Source organism: Oryctolagus cuniculus, chromosome 17 (genome assembly GCF_964237555.1).
Source record: "Oryctolagus cuniculus chromosome 17, mOryCun1.1, whole genome shotgun sequence".
Taxonomy (NCBI): Eukaryota; Metazoa; Chordata; class Mammalia; order Lagomorpha; family Leporidae; genus Oryctolagus; species Oryctolagus cuniculus.
The window spans coordinates 56,906,945-56,924,315 of NC_091448.1; the positions used below are offsets into that span (position 1 = coordinate 56,906,945).

At 45.1% G+C, this 17,371-nt stretch overlaps 1 protein-coding gene and 1 long non-coding RNA gene across 8 annotated transcripts in view; one reads left to right on the forward strand and one right to left on the reverse strand.

Annotated features, from left to right (window-relative positions):
* Window positions 1-9,938, reverse strand: part of LOC138846218 (uncharacterized) — a 30,177-nt gene extending 20,239 nt beyond the window's left edge. Inside the window, exon 1 of the long non-coding RNA XR_011383674.1 lies at window positions 9,733-9,938. This is a non-coding gene — a long non-coding RNA (uncharacterized lncRNA). The remainder of the gene's footprint in view (window positions 1-9,732) is intronic.
* ARHGAP44 (Rho GTPase activating protein 44) overlaps window positions 1-17,371 on the forward strand; it is a 189,083-nt gene that overhangs the window by 43,760 nt on the left and 127,952 nt on the right. The window lies entirely within an intron of this gene.

A 17,371-nucleotide genomic window follows, 5' to 3' on the forward strand; every position in this document is an offset into this window, starting at 1 on the left:
TGGCTGTTCCACTTCCAGTCCAGCTCCCTGCTAATGTGCCTGAAAAGGCAGCTGAGGATGGCCCAAGTGCTTGGGACCCTGCCACCCACATAGGACACCAGATGAAGCTCCTGGGTCCTGGCTTCTGCCTGGTCCAGCCCTGGGTGTTGCAGTCATTTGGGGAGTGAACCAGTGGATAGAAAATACTCTAACTCTGCCTTTTAAATAAATAGATAAAATCTTAACCAATTCCTTGGCTTGATCATATAGGTTGCTAAATAAGTAGGAAGAAATTATATTCCTCAATTACTCTTTGGCTACCATCTCCTGAGACTAGTAATCAGAACATTACATTTATTTATTTGAAATGTAGAGAGACCTGTGGTGGTGGTGGGGGGGGGGGAGGGGGGAGTGGAGAAAGATCTTTCATGCCTCAAATGCCAAGAAGCCAGGAGCCCAGAACTCCATCCAGGTCTCCCACGTGGGTGCAGTGACCCAAGCACTTGAGCCATCCTCAGCTGCTTCCCAGGGTGCACAGTAGCAGGGATTGCAAGTAGAGCCAGCACTTGAATCCAGGCATTCCACTGTGAGATGCGGGCATGGAATCTCTGTGCCTTAAGCCTGCCCTTCCAGAAGTCTTGAAGGGATAGAATGAGCAGCCATAATTTGGAGTTAGGCCTTATTTTTTTTTTTTAAGATTTATTTTATTTGCTTGAAAGGCAGAGTTAGGGAGGGAGAGAGAGAGAGATCTTACATCTGCTGGTTCATTCCCCAATGGCTGTGATGGCCAGGAGCTTCTTCCAGATCTCCTACATGGGCATGGGTGCAGGGACCCAAGCTCTTGGGTCATCTTCCACTGCTTTCCCAGGCCATAGCAGAGAGCTGGATCAAACTGGATGGAGCCCATATGGGATGCCAGCCCGGCAGGAGGCAGCTTTACCCGCTATACCACAGCACCAGCCCCCATAATTTCTTTATCCATCTTCAGTTGACAGGCATTTGGGTTGATTCTATGTCTTAGCTATTGTGAATTGAGCTGCAATAAACATGGGGGCACAGGTAACTTTCATATGCTGATTTCATTTCCCTGCATAAATTCCCAGGAGGGGATGGCTGGGTCATATGATAGGTCTATATTCAGATTTCTGAGGAATCTCCATACTGCCTTCCATAGCAGTTTTACTAGTTTACATTCCCACCAATAGTGGATTAGGGTATCTTTTCCCCCATATCCTTGCCAGCATTTGTTTGTTGATTTATGTGTGAAAACCTTTCTAACTGGGATGAGGTGAAACCTCATTGTGGTTTTGATTTGCATTTTCCTGATGGCTAGTGATCCTGAGCATTTTTTCATGTGTCTGTTGGCCATTTGGATTTCCTCTTTGGAAAAATGTCTGTTTAAGTCCTTTGCCCATTTAATAACTGGGTTAATTTCTTGATCTCTTTATATATTCTGGTTATTAATCCTTTATCAGTTGTGTAGTTTGCAGATAGTTTCTCCCATCTGTCAATTGTCTTTTGACTTTGCCAAATGTTTCTTTTGCAGTGCAGAAGCTTCTCAATTTGATGTAATCACTTTTTTTTTTCTTCAATTTTGGCTTTGATTGCCTGTGCCTCTGGGGTCTTTTCCAAGAACTCTTTGCCTATGCCAATGTCTTGCAGGGTTTCTCCAATGTTGTCTAATAATTTGGTGGTATTGGGTCATAGATTTAATTCTTCAATCCATGGATTTTTGTGTAAGGTGTGAGGTAGGGGTCTTGATTCATACTTCTGCATGTGGAGATCCAGTTTTCCCAGCACCATTTGTTGAAGGGGCTGTCCTTGCTCCAGGGGTTGATTTTTGCTCTTTTGTCAAAGATAAGTTGGTTGTAGCTGCTTAGATTGATTTCTGGTGTGTCTATTCTGTTCCATTGGTTTATCCATCTATGCCAGTACCAGATTGTTTTGATTATAACTGCCCTGTAGTATGTCTTGAATATGGTATTGTGATGCCTCCAGCTTTGTTTCTGTTCTATACGATTACTTTAGCAAATTGCGATCTCCTGTGTTTCCATATGAATTTCAGCATCATTTTTCTATATCTGATAAGATTGTTCTTGGTATTTTGATTGGTATCTCATTGAATCTGTAAATTGCTTTTGGAAGTATGGACATTTGGATGATATTGATTCTTCCAATTCAAGAACATGGAAGATTTTTCCATTTTTTTTTTTTGTATCTTCTATTTCTTTCTTTAATGTTTTGTAGTTCTCATCATAGAGATTTTTTACATTCTTGGTTAAATTTATTCCAAGGTATTTGATTTTTAAAATTTTTTTGGTAGCTATTGTGAATGGGATTGATCTTAGAAGTTCTTACTCAGCCGTGGCATTGTCTGTGTATACAAAGGCTGTTGATTTTTGTGTTAGTGAACCAGTCTTATGTTTGGTGGGGCTGGGGGCAAGTTGGGAGTGAGGCAGCCTCACTGGAAAAGTCCCTTGTGAACTGGTGGTTTGAGGGCAGGAGAATTTGGGAAATGCACTCACCGCCTCTTTCCCAGCTCCCATTTTGGAACGACATTTTCCTTACAGCAGGTTAATGTGGCTTGGATGACTCCCTCAGAAGTTCATGTGTGGGAAACTGAATCCCTAAATGCCCATCTTAATAGTGTTTAGAGGAGTGACCTTTGAAGGTGGTTAGGATTACTTGAGGGTAGGGTCCCCCTGGTCACATTAGTGACTTTATAGGAAGAAAGAGACCCAAGCTGGCGCCGGCTTTGCACTGCCTCACCACTTGATGCCTCCGCGATGATATGATGGCAGGAGGGCCATCCCCTGTGCCATGCTGTTGACTATCTCTGACTCTAGGACCATGAGCCCCAAAATATGTTGCAATTTTGTTACAGCAACAGAAAGTGGACGAGGTTAGTTATTTTACTTCCTGTTCACCAAACTCTTGACTGTGTGCTCTGAGAATTTTGCTTGGTGGAGTGACAGCAATAAGAAAGGCTTATTCAGTAACCGAAGAGTTGGTACGTTGGCTAACCATGAGCCATTTGTCTGGTCTGGTCTCGGAGAACCTTCCGTCTTCCCAGGTGTTTACCTTTACCAAGGGGGTGACTTTCCTGTGCAAGAACTGAGGCCCGTTGTCAGGCTCTGTGCAGTGTAGGCCTCAAGGTTCTCAGCTCTTGTGAGGGGTCCTCCCTGAGCTGGGCCCAGTTGTCTCCTCAGTTGCCTGATGAGTCCTTGTTAAACCATGTCCTGTGAGCTTTATGAGTAGCAGTGAAATCCAGTCTGCCTGGAATGATCTCCTCCTCCAATACAAAAAAACAACAGCTCATTCCTAACTGGAGGAAGTCTAATAGTTTAGTATGTGCGTTTATTTACATCAATGAAACCTTATCTCAGATACTTTTTATGATTTCCACGGCTGAATTTGCTGGGAATTATTTGTAGATTCTCAGCTGGATTTGACTTTATAGTTTTTCAAACTGATGAACAGAAGCCTGGCAAGATTTAGTGGAGGTCTTACCCAGTGGCACAAGGCTTCCATGAAGTAAGCAGGCTTTTAAATTATGAGGATATTATATTTGCACTTTCTTCCTGGCTCTTGTCTTCTTTACAAATTATCATCAACTTCATGAACTCAGTCTAGTTCTCTGACATGAGTGGCAGGAACCTGGTTACTTGAACCTAAAGACTATATTATCAGGAGGTTGGAGTCAGGAGCCAGAGCTGGACACTGAACCCAGGTATTTTGATGTGGGAAGTAGACATCCCAAGTGGTGTTTTAACTGCTAAGTTAAACATCTTCCCCCAGTGTGGCATTTTTTATTTACAGTTGTGTTAAAAACTACCATTGCCAGATATTTAGAATCTCTCCTTCCTCACCACAAACACACATGTACACACATAACTCAATAATTTTGTGTACACTCACTTCAGTTCAACAAATGACAGTGAAATACTTTGTGTAGGTTGTAAAACTCATCCTAGTATATTATATAACATTTGAAGTTTGGAGGGTGGTAGGAAATAAGTATAGAATAGTTAAGTATGAAAGGCAAATAAATATAAAATTTATAGTGAGGGGCCAGTGTTGTGGCGTACCAAGTAAGGCTGCTGCCTGTAACCCTGGCATCCCATATGGACAGGGATTCATATCCCAGCTGCTCCACTGCAAATCCAGCTCCCTGCTAATGTACCTGGGAAAGCAGAAGAGGATGGCCCAAGTGTTTGGGCTTCTGCCACCCATGTGGGAGACCTGGATGAGGCTCCTGGTTTTGGCCTCCCCAGCACTGGTCATTGTGGTCATCTGGAAAGTGATCCAGTGGATGGAAGATCTCTATCTTTCTGTCTCTCTCTCTCTCTCTCTCCCCCTGTGTGTGTGTCTCCCTCTCTGACTTTCAAATAAATGAAACTTTAAAAAAAATCTGTTTAGAAAAATTTATCTAAAGATAGATCAGGGAGAACCTTTGACTTTGTTTTTAAACTCAGTTCATTGGTATCAGAGTCGTGATACAGGGAGACAGATTATTTTAAGTGAGAACATTGAGCTGGCAGGTGGATAAATTTAAGGACATTTGGAGGTTTAACTAATAGGATGCAGCTTTGGATCCACTTAGGATATAAAACCTAGTAAATATTTCTATCAACGATTTATTAACTATACTAAGGTTAGAAAAACCAGTACATAAAAATGATAGCTCTTTACAAAACATTGCAAAGTAGAAATGTAAACATGTTGCAAATCTTGGATAACTCAAATCCCTTGGATAGTTAATAGTAGACACTCAATTAGCTGTGCAGGCGTGTGTTTATATATGTGTGTGTGTGTGTGTGTGTGTATACCTTCTCCCCTTTTTTGAAAAACAGACACATGCCATACATACTTACATTTCTGTCCATGATTTTATATATATATTAGCCCCTGTAACTGTGTTGTGCTTTTTTATGACTGTGCAGTATTTCATCATACAAATATGTTAGAATGTGTGGAGCGTGTTTAATTTGACCCTGTAGGAGAACATTTCATATGGAACACGTAATCTGAGACTGGATAAACATCTGTCAAGGCAGGAGTAATGAAAATTATTTTTGCGGTGTTTTTGGTTCCTTGGAAAACCTGAGACATCTTCAAATGCCATGGCATTTCTCACGATGCCACTTATGAAAGTATGCATCTGAGTAAAAAGTACAGAGAGTGAAAGACTAGCTCATGACTGTTCACAGTTACCTCAGCTAGGGGACCCTTTTATTATTTACTTGGGTCCTTTAATGAGATGGTCGAATGTCATTTTGAGTGCTTATCAGTTACGCAGCTGACTCATGCACCAACAGTGAGTGATCTTCCCTTACACAGAGGAACTTCAGTGGTGTTGGTAGAAAGTTCGGAACTCTATCATGGCATTTTAGGTCAAGGTTAACCTGCTAAGGAGCACAGGGCCAACAGGTTGTGGAAGTGGCATGCTGTGATAAGTGGATTTCAGCCCACTCTGAATTAGGTCCTTTTTACTTTTGCTCAGCACAAGTTGCATTACTTAATTTGATAAAGTTCTTTCAAATAGTTATTAGGGTTAATAGTATGAAGGTACTTAGCGTGATGTAAAGTGAAATTGAAAGATAAGTATATTTTGGTGCAAAAAAATTTTGAAATCCATGCATACTAAGGGGTCTTCAAAAACTTCGTGAAAAACATATACTATGGCCGGCGCCGTGGCTCAATAGGCTAATCCTCCACCTTGCGGCGCCGGCACACCGGGTTCTAGTCCCGGTTGGGGCGCCGGATTCTGTCCCGGTCGCCCCTCTTCCAGGCCAGCTCTCTGCTATGGCCAGGGAGTGCAGTGGAGGATGGCCCAAGTGCTTGGGCCCTGCACCCCATGGGAGACCAGGAAAAAGCACCTGGCTCCTGGCTCCTGCCAGGATCAGCGCGGTGCGCTGGCTGCAGCGGCGGCCATTGGAGGGTGAACCAACGGCAAAAGGAAGACCTTTCTCTCTGTCTCTCTCTCTCACTGTCCACTCTGCCTGTCAAAAAAAAAAAAAAAAAAAAAAAAAAAAAAAAAAAAAACATATACTATGAAAACTGCTTGGATTTCTAGTCTGAATTGTTACGCAGTGTGTTTTGTGATGTTCATTAGGTTGCACATGATTGATAAAGAGAACATCTGATGCCCATAACAAAATAAAAGTTGTGTTGTGGCACAGCAGGTTAAGCCACCAGCTGTAATGCCAGCATCACATGTGAGCATTGGTTCAAGTCCCAGCTACTCCACTTCCAGTCCACCTCCCTGCTAATGCACCTTGGAAAGCAATAAAGATGATCCAAGTACTTGGACACCTGACACCCACGTGGGAAACTCAGATGCACTTCCAGGCTCCTGACTTTGGCCTGGCCCAACCCAGCTGTTGCAGCCATTTGGGGAGTAAACTAGCAGATGGAAGATCTCTCCTTGTTTCTCTTTCTGCAAGTCTGCCTTTCAAATTAATAAATCTTTTAAAAAAAATTGCATGATTTTAAATACAGTTGCCCCAGTATTTTAGTTTTTTTTTTTAAAAAAACAGGATTATATAAAATGAGCCATATTTTATTTATTTGAGGGAGTGAAATAGAGGAATAAAGTGCTGCCATTTGCAATTGCACTTCCTGAGTGCCTGCAATAGTTGGGGCTGGGGCAGCTCAAAGTCTGGAGTCGAAACTCTGTCCAGTTCTTCCAGGGAGGTGGCAAGGACTCAACCAGTTGAACCATCACTGCTGCTTACCAGTGTCTGCAGAATCAGGAGTGTACTTGAACCTGCTCTGATAGTCTACAGTATCAGGAGTATAGCCGTTACTTGAACCTGCTCTGAGGTGCAGGCATCTCAACCAGTATCTGAACCACTAGGCCAACTGGAGCTGAACACAAGAGAAACTACCATAGCTGAGCTTATGAGTGGGGGAATAAGCTACAGTTTATGATGCTTTGTCTTGGAGGTGAAGGAAGTGGGAAGGATGCAGAGAGAGGGTGTTCTTGTTCTTGGGGCATTTCTCTTCCCTCCTGAACTTAGTATAAGCCTTAGTTCTTCCATCATTTTTTTTTTGTAGGATGAAGACCTATTTTAACTATATTTTTTCCAAAAACTTTTAAAAGCATTTTAAATTTTATTTATTGGAAAGGCAGAGTTACAGAGAGAAGAGAAAGTAAGAGATGCCTTCTATCTGCTTGTTCACTCCCCAAATGGCTGCAGTGGCTGGGGATTGGCCAGGCTGAAGCCAGGAGCCTTTTCTGGGTCTCCCACATGGGTGCAGGGTCTAAGCACTTGGGCCATCCTCCGCTGCCTTCCCAGGCACATTAGCAGGGAGCTGGATCAGAAGCAGAGCAACTGGGACATAAACCATCGCCCATATGGAATGCTGGGACTGCTGATGATGGCCTAACCTGTGCCACAGGGCCAGCCCCTTTAAAATATTTTTTCAAATTATGATTTGGATATAATACGGATTTTTACTGTGCTAGTGTCTTAAAATTGCAATTACTTATATTAGTGCTCTGGTTACAATATGGTATAGGCTTGCCCAACCCTACCTTTCCTATGAACCTTGGTATTTTTAGCAAGCAGTTTTTCATATTATATGGTTGTAAGGGAGCATTTCTATTCCATAGTTATAAATAACGTTGAGGTGATCAAACCATCAGACAAATGTCACTGTGGAATGAGATCTTTAAAGACAGGTATCAGCCTGCTTCTTGTTCCTTGCTACTTTCAGTACCAATGAAATAAAAAACAAAATCTCATATTCGTGTTCTTTGATGAAGTATGATATAGGGATCTTTCTGTGAAATATAATATTAAAAATAACTTCAAATCGGAAGATTCTAGAAGAGCCATTTTTCAAGTTGCCATGTCTCCTGGGATTTCCGTTTTGGTACAGATTTCCAGACACTGAAACCATTTGTTATTTCTGATGGCAAGTAACACTGTGTGTCTCTTCAACCACGTTGTCAGCAGCAGCCCACTCATATCTCACTTTCTATTAGATGTGTTGATTGGGTAGGAAACATGAGTCTCTGTCATGTGTACCTGTTAATATGTATTTTCCTGTAATTCATGTCAAAGCCTGCAGTTTTTTAAAATGAGAAGATAACTTCTGGAAATTGGTTTTCAGGTTTTCCTTTAATGTTTCCTTAGACCTGCATACCAGAAATCCCTGACTTATTTCATTATCTGTACCAGATGCTATGTTCTTAAAGACAGAAACCATTTCTTACTGGGCAGTATTGTAGGTATGCAGAAGGAAGCCAAAGCACATGCTTTTCAAAAGTAAATGTTGACAAGATTCTAGCATTCAGATTCCAGGTTTAGAGAGCCTTGCAGATGTATCATGCGTGTCAGGAAAAGAATGAGTCCGTTGTAGTGTCTGCAGGTCCAAGATCTTTTTTCTGAGGTTTGTGGGTGTGTGGAGAGGGGGCTTATCTTCTGAATAAACCACTTTTCAGAGTCTGTTCCGAAACAAGTGGGTGAAGGCAGCATTTACCCTGCCCCTGTGCCCCTCTCTCTCTGTTCATTACCCACCCTATGCTCACCTGTACCAGCCTGGGAGTCTGTGTGTGTCTGGTGTTTGCGGTACTTGCTCCTTTTTGCACATATTTGTAGCCTCGGCTAGGCTTGTGAACCTGAATCCACTTTTCTCTTTCTGGATTGAATCATGGTTGCCACTTGCTGCCCAGTCTCTCCACTTCTTAGTTAAGTCACTTAGTTTTTCCTTGATGTTTGTCCTTTATTGTTTGACTTCAGTATTTTCTCCTCGGATGCGTCTGACCCCAGTGCAGCTGCTTTTGCGAATCAGTAAGAAATGCCTAAACCAAGTCCCTAACAGATTTTGATGATGAGGTTGTGTGGTGCCCATGAATTACTGGCTTTCCAAAATGCTAATTCCCTTTGGGTCCAAAAAATGCAACAGCACATAGTATCAAAAAGATGTAGATGTTCCTTATTTATAACTTCGCTTCCTTCCTTCAGGTAGCATTTAATATTGGATGACTGAGCACAGCATGACTGTCCAGGGAGCGTGCGTTTGAGGGAGGGATTCTGGATGACTCATCTAGTTTGTCTGTCATTAAAATAGTCGCTTTAGCCAAGACAGAGAACAGTAGCCCGTAAAAGAGCATTCAGTTTCCTCGTGCTTCCAGATTCACGTTGGCTGCTGGATGAGAAGTTGCTAAGCGTTCCCAAGTTAAATGACACGTACACAAAAGACCTGTCCAAGGGTAGCTCAAGTGTAAATGTAAAATGATCACATTTTACAACCAAGGAAACTCAGTGCATCTTCCACCCAGCCCCATTCCACAGTCCAGGACGTGATCACAGGTAGACAAATGAAGTGAATTGTCCAGGAGCCAACCCAAAGCCAGTTGACAGGACCTGGGGCCAAATCAGACTTTCATAGTCACAAAACCCTGTGTAGCCAATTGCTTTTCACTACATGTATTTACATAATAGGGAAGACTACAAGGAGTAGAATGTCATGTTTTAGAAATCACAGTTGCCTTACCCAGTATCTTAAGAGTTCATTTGCCTTGTCATATGTGGTGATACTACCAGGCCTTCCCTCAACCCACTTGGCTGTGGGTAGCAGTCCTGAGACCTCCCCTCCCCTCAGCCCTGCCAGGAGCTTTCTCCTGCTTTGGAGAAGTTCACCTCACTGCTAAGCTCCACATAGCCACAGGTAGGAGTGGAAAGAGGGCCAAGTGCTTCTCAGTCCTCCCCACCCCAGTGCTACCACCACTCACAGCCTCACCTCCACATGATGTCGGCCTGGAGACAGCACGATGGCTTCTCGTCCACTTGGGTCCCCATGGAGTGCTAAGACTGCATGTTGTAGTCACTGCTCTGTCCCTGAGGGCTTGTCCAATTCCTGGCACACAGCAGGTGCACAGTAAGTACAGTCAGTGCCACCCAATGATGTTTGAGTCAGTGGTGGATCACATATGTTATCATGGTCTTCTAAGATTATGATGCAGCTGAAAAACTTCCCGTCACCTAGCGATGTAACAATGCCCTAGTGTGACACAGCACTCAGGTGTTTGTGGAGCTGCCAGTCTATGAGAGTGTAGCACATACACGTAATATTTGATAAGGACCAGTAATGATTATGTCACCAATTTATTTACTGTGTGTTTTGTTGTTATTTAGAGTTTGCCTCTTTGTTAAAAGTGAAAAAGTATGCTGTAAAACTATATCCTGTCATGCTGGCCATGGCCTCACACATCTGATGTTTACCACAACTTTTTTTTTTTTTTTTTAAGATTTATTTATTTGAAAGTCAGAGTTACACAGAGAGAAGGAGAGGCAGAGGGAGAGAGGTCTTCCATCCGCTGGCTCACTCCCTAGATGGCCACAACGGCAGGTACGCCAATCCAAAGCTAGGAGCTAGGAACTGCTTCCAGGTTTCCCACACAGGTGCTGGAGCCCAAGGACTTGGGCTATCTTCTGCTTTCCTAGGCCATAGCAGAGAGCTGGATCGGAAGTGGAGCAGCCGGGACTCAAACTGGCATCCATATGGGATGCCGGCACCACAGGCAGCGGCCTTACCCACTACACCACAGCACCGGCCCCTACCGTGACTCTTAATTACACTATTTTCTCTTGTGCTTGATAGTCTACCTTGGTTTGTTTAGCATGGCACTGGGAACAATGGCCTGTACCACATACAGCATCATGTAGCCTAGATATGTGGTAGACGCCACCGTCTGGGCTTGCATACATACACTCTGTGATGTCTACGTACAGACAGAACGTGTCCCTGTCCATTAGGTGGTGTGTGACTGTACTTGAACAGATAAGATTGAAGCAGCCTCTTCTCTAATCAGATGGACGGCTGGCCTGCAAGACCATCTGAATCTGGGCAGTTGCTTGCCTTTCCTTGGGGAAGGGTGATATTGCACAGGATCAGGATTAGATTCTGATGAATTCTGATTTCACCAATAAGCTTTCCCTTTTGAAGTTGTTTTTTATAGGCCAGTTTGAGCAATTTGCATTTCTAGAAATTTAATTAACTCTCCAGTTTCATTTGTGTTATCTGCCATTTGTGCCTTTGCTCAGTTTTTCATTTGTTCTCACAGAGGCTTGTCTGAGATCTTTTCTAAGCACTTGTATGGTTTTGGCTAATTCTGTTGTTTATATTATCTTTTTTACATTTATGTGAAAATATATGGGCTGTTTCAAGAAGTTCATGTAAAATAGAATTAAAAATAGACTTATTTTGGTGCAAATAATTTTTAAAAGATTTATTTATTTATTTGAAAGACAAAGTTGCAGAGGTGAGGGGTGGGGATGGATCTACCATATGCTGATTCGCTCCCTAGATAGCCACTATAGCCAGAGTTGTACCAATCTGAAGCCAGGAGCCAGGAGCTTCTTCTGGGTCTCCCATGCAGGTACAAGGGCCCAAGGACTTGGGCCGTCTTGTACTGCTTTCCCAGGCCATAGCAGACAGCTGAATCAGAAGTGGAGCAGCCAGTACTCGAACCAGCGCCTTTATGGGATGCTGGCACTGCAGACAGTGGCTTTACCCACTACACCACAGCACTGGCCCCAATAATTTTTTTTAAATTCATGTGTGTGAGGGGGTCTTCAACAAGTTCATGAAAAATGCATATTATAAAAAAAAACTACATGGATTTCAAAAGACTTTTGCACCAAAATAAACTTATTTTTAAATTTCATTTTACACAAACTTTTTGAGGTGCCCTTGTATACACAGACACACATGAGTACACCTAAATACCTTGTGAGTATATATATTTGTGTTTCTCTAGGCTGTTGGTCTTCCTTTGCCGTTGGTTCACCCTCCAATGGCTGCTGCGGCTGGCGCGCTTCGGCCGGTGCACCACGCTGATCCGATGGCAGGAGCCAGGTCCTGGTCTCCCATGCAGGTGCAGGGCCCAAGTACTTGGGCCATCCTCCACTGCACTCCCTGGCCACAGCAGAGAGCTGGCCTGGAAGAGGGGCAACCGGGACATAATCCGGTGCCCCAACCGGGACTAGAACCTGGTGTGCCAGCGCTGCTAGGCAGAGGATTAGCCTAGTGAGCCGCGGCGCCGGCTCTCTAGGCTGTTAATAGGTGCATCATTTTAAAACTTTTTTGAAAAAGATATATTTATTTTATTTGAAAGTTGAAGTTACACACAGAGAGGAGAGAAAGAGAGATCTTCCATCTGCTGGTTCACTCCCCAATAGCCACAATGGCCAGGGCTGGGCCAGGCTGGAGCCAGGAGCTTCCTCCCGGTCTCCCACGTGGGTTCAGGGGCCCAGGGACATGGGCCATCTTCTACTTTCTCAGGAGCATTAGCAAGGAGCTGGATAGGAAGTGGAGCAGCCAGGACTTGAACTGGCACCTGTATGGAATACTGGCATTGCAGGCAGCAGCTGAATCCATTACACCAGCATACTGCCCGCCCCTGAGCTTTTTTTTTTCTTTTTTTTTTTTAGAGAGAAGTAAGGATATATGACATGGTCAAGCACAGATTTTTTTTTTTTAAAAAGGAAAATTAATTGCACAGGACGCTGAGAGAGATCTAAGTGTGTTTTGGGGATCACATATGTTCATGGCAATGTACAAACATTGTAGATGCGGGCGCCGGGTTCTAGTCCCGGCTGCCCCTCTTCCAGGCCGCCCCTCTTCCAGGCCAGCTCTCTGCTGTGGCCGGGAGGGCAGTGGAGGATGGCCCAGGTGCTTGGGCCCTGCACCCCATGGGAGACCAGGAGGAAGCACCTGGCTCCTGGCTTCGGATTGGCACAGCGCCAGCTGTAGCGGCCATTTAGGGGGTGAACCAATGAAAGGTAGACCTTTCTCTCTGTCTCTCTTTCACTGTCTATAACTCTACCTGTCAACTCAAAAAAAAAAAAAAAAAAAAAAAACAAAACAAAAAAAAGCAAAAACAAACAAAAAAAACATTGTAGACGCTTAACATGTCATAAAAGATCCTTGACTGGATTCCTGCCTGTGGTTTAGAAGGGGAATGCTAGACCTGAGGAAATATAGAGTAGGATAAGGGTTGAGAAAGCAGAGGTGACCCGTTGGTGAGAAGAGCTTGGCAGTTACAGGGGAAGGGAATGTGAATGTGAGGAGGTGAGAGGACCCAGGAAGCTGCCCACAGCGGGAGCCAGGTGTCGTGCAGGACTCGTGCTTATCCTTGACCCTTCAGGCCTGTGTCAGTCCGATGGTCTCAGTTACACACATCCACTGTGGACAAAAATCCCCCAAGACACGGCAAAGCATCAGCTCAGGCTTCTGCGGTCATCGAGGCCCTTGTTGCTGCATAGCTGCAAGACCTGTTCTTCTCTACGGCTATTGTGCCACGTTCACTTCCGGCCAGTTCTCTGACTCCTGACCCAGCCGCCCGAGTGGTGTCCCTCGGCAGCTACGCCTCTGCCTTGGCCTGGCTTCCCACCTGCCTCTTGTCCCAATTCCCTGTTTCCATGTGTCCTGGCCCTGGTGCATCCCTCCCATCCCCGCCAACTGTCAGCTCCCTCCCAGCTGCAGCAGTCTTGCTGCCATCCCCCCGGGGCAGGCTGCTTTCTGGGGGACAGGCTAGAGAGGAGCTGGCGAGGGAGGGAGGGGAACTGGGTCTAGGAGCAGGTGCCGTGTGTCGACTTGCAGGGACTTGGTGGCCTCAGTCCAGCTGGAGGTGGCACTGGAGGGCAGCACCCCGGAGAGTGGTCTGATGGCTGCTTATGAGCAAGGCAAAGTCAGCTTGTGTTCACGGTGGTCTGATCTCCTGGGCTGTTGTTCCCCAGAGCACGTCGCCCCTGAGTAGGACTTAGGGGAGCAAATATGGGGGACAGAGCCCTGGGAGTCAGTGATGCAGGTGGGAGAGGGAGAAGGGGAGGGAATGGCATTCACATCTCCTACAGGGCTGGCAGGAACTCAAGTCCTTTGGCCGTCATCTGCTGCTTCCCAGGCTCATTAGCAGGAGGCTGGATTGGAAGCAGAGTAGCCAGGAGTTGGCTATGGGATGCAGGCGTCCCAAGTGACAGCTTAAGCTGCTGTGCCACAGTTCCTGCCCTTAGATACACTTTCTCCTGCACCACAAGCAGCATCTTGCTTCATCATGAACCAGTTAAAGAATGATTAAGCATCATTGCACACATGCAGTCACATTGCAGGTGCTGCTATCTCAGCCTGGGAGCAAAGCCCAAGAGGGACTGTGGGGTCCGGTACCTTCCAGAGGAGTGGGGTGGGGGATGTGGAAGTTTCAGGATTTGCAGGTGGAGAAACGGTGCTGGAAGGAAACTGAACCTACGGTGTCCCCTCACAGAAACTGAATAGCCAAAATCATTCACAACTGTCCAGTTAATCCTATCCGTGTAACTAATACAATGACTTTAAGATGTATTTATTATTTGGACGGCAGAGTTACAGAGACAGGGAGAGACCAAGAGATAAAGAGACCTTAAATCCACTGGCTCACTCCCCAAAAAGGCCAAGTGGCCAGGGCTAGGCCAGGCCAAAGCCAGGAGCGTGGAATTCATCCGGGTCTCCCACGTGGGTGGAAGGGGCCCAAGGACTTGGGCCATCATCTGCTGGTTTCTCAGGTAGATTAGCAGGGAGCTGGATCACAAGCAGAGCAGCCAGGATTTGATCTGGTACTCTTATGGGATGCTGGTGTCACCGGTGGTGGCTTTACCTACTGTGCCACAGAGCAGGTCTCAGCGTAATGGCTTTTAAGGCTACCATTGTCTCAGCCAGCCAAGCTGCTCCTTGGGAAGCTCGTTTCCCTTTGGGATGATGGAAGAACATTTCCTAGGAGAAGGATTTCAAGAATGCTTGTAGCACCTGCTCCAGGTTTGCAGGCTAAACTCCGGACCCATGTTCTGGGCTTTTGTGGACCCTCAGCCTTGACCATTCACCGCCCAGTAACCGCAGCCATTTTGTTCTTGTGTTCCAACTTGGTGAAAAAAGGTAGGGGTCACCATTTGGCTCAGCAATTGAAGTGCTGCTTAGGGCACCTGCATCCATATTGGAGGGCCCGAGTTCAAGTCCTGACTCTGTTTCCCATCCAGCTTTCTGCTTGTGTACAACCTGGGAGGCAGTGGTGATGAGCAAAGCAGTTGGATCCCTGCCACCCACATGGGAGACACAGACTGAGTCCCTGACTTCTAACTTCAGCCTGGTCCAACCCTGGCCACTGCAGCCCTTTGGGGAGTTAGCTAGCGGGAAGGAGCTCTCTCTGTCTTTAAGAATAAAGAAAAAGAAAACAAAAATTGACCATGCTTTCTGGCTTTTGACTTCCAGACCTAAGATAATAAGTGGTGCTAATACCAGATGGTCCATCTGAGCTCTTTGATTTAAATTTACTGTACAAATGGACACAAGAGTCCTGTTCTCACCCAGAGATCCTAGTTTTCAGTAACACAAACCTGGAGACCACAGCTGGGACTCAGAACTTAAGTGGGGGAAAGGCGTTGGGTAACTGTTACAGTCTGTGGGTGATACCTTCTTGCCACCATTCAGAATTTAGCTCACAGAAACATGTTTTTCTGAGGATTAAAATACTCTACTCATTGTATAAAATTAGGAATCCCAGGAAGAGTCTAAAGAAAACATACCACTCAATCCAGTTGTTATCATATTATATCCACTAGTCATAATTTTGGTCTGTTTATTCTAATGTAATGTGTGTGTGTGTGTGTGTGTGTGTGGTGTGGTGTGGTGTGGTTGTTTTTTAAAGCTGAGTTAGAGGCTGGTGTTGTGACACACTCCCATCTCAGGGCTTTTTTGAGTCCCAGCTTTTCCACTTTCATCCAATTCCCTGCTAGTGTCCCTGGGAAGGCAGCAGACCATGGTCCAAGTGCTTGGGTCCCTGACACTTCACTAGGGAGACCCAGATAGAGTTCCTGGTTCCTGACTCTCCTGGCTTCAACCTGGCCTAGTTCCTGGCTGTTGAGGCCATGTGGGGACTGAACCAGCAGATAGAAGATGGAGTTTGTCTCTCTCTCTCTCCCCCTCCCTCTCTCTCCCCCTCCCTCTCTCTCTCCCTCCCTCTCTCTCCCTCTCCCTCTCTCTCCCTCTCCGTCTCTCCCTCCCTCTCTCTCCCCCTCCCTCCCTCCCTCTCTCTCTCTCTCTCTCTGTCCCTCTCTTGCTCTGCCTTCAAGTGAATTCCTATGTAAATCTTAAAAAACTGAGTTAGGCTGATATCAAATATCGATTTTTATAATTTTTTCCCCACTTGACAATATTGTGGCATGTATCCAGAAGGATAGTGTGCAAGATGTTGGTGAGTACATCATGTGTAACAGTGAAACTCGGTAACAAATTAAAGTGTCCCTCAACTGAAGAAGGGTAAAATGGACAATGGAGCCCTCATGGTTTCCTGTGCTGCTTATAAAAACCATGAGGTCAGTCTGTCCATAGCTGCGTAGGAAGATCTCTGTGTGTTATATGGACGAGTCAGGTCGCAGAACAGTGCAGAGAGCAGAAGCCCTGTCATATAAGAAAGAAAACGTGCCTCTGTGTGCATACATCTGTGTGTATGGATACAGATGCATAGAAAAAGGACAGGAATGGGGCTGGCATTGTGGAGCAGTAGGTTAAACCACTGCCTCTGGAGTTGGCATCCCATAGAGGCATAGGTTCGAGTTCAAGATGCTCCACTTCTAGTCTAGCTCCCTGATAATGATCCTGGGAAGGCAGTGGAAAATGACCGCAATCCTTGGGCCTCTGCGTCCCACATGGGAGACCCTGATAGCTTTCCAGGCTCCTGGCTTTGGCCTGGACCAGACCTGGCTGTTGTGGCCATTTAAGGAGTGAACCAGCAGATGGAAGACCTCTTTCTTTCCGTCTCTGTTTCTGTCTCTCTGTAACTCTGCCTTTCAAATAAGTAAAAATCTTTTTTAAAAAGGGAAAGGATGGGAAGGGGAGACCTCCAGGGTTGCTGTGGGAGGGTTTGCTGCTCATGGTGGGAGGAACGGTGAAAGGACCTGGCTTAACACTGTCCTTTAAATCCCAGCCAGAGCCCTTTGCAGAGAAATTGGTCCTTTGTGATGCATATTGGGTCTGTCATTTGTCATCTACTATCATCTTTTGCCCTGTAGCAGTTTTAAGACATTTGTGCCAGGAAATCCATCTTTTCTCATGATGATTGCAAAGCTGGAGTCCTGACTGGGAAGGCCTTTCCAACCCAAGGTTGTACATTATCCTTAGTCATCGCTCCCATCTTTTCAACATTTTATTTTTTACAGTTAATTGTTTAATCCGCCTGATACTTGTTTTTGTTTGAGTATTAGGATGCTTCCAAGTGTGTATACAGGTATTCCAACACATGTATTCAGCAATCAGTGGATCCAGTGATATATATTCTAAAGTCCCACATGCCTTTGGATTATTTATTAAGATTTGTCTCAAATTAGGGAGATCTCTGTCTACAGAAGCCATG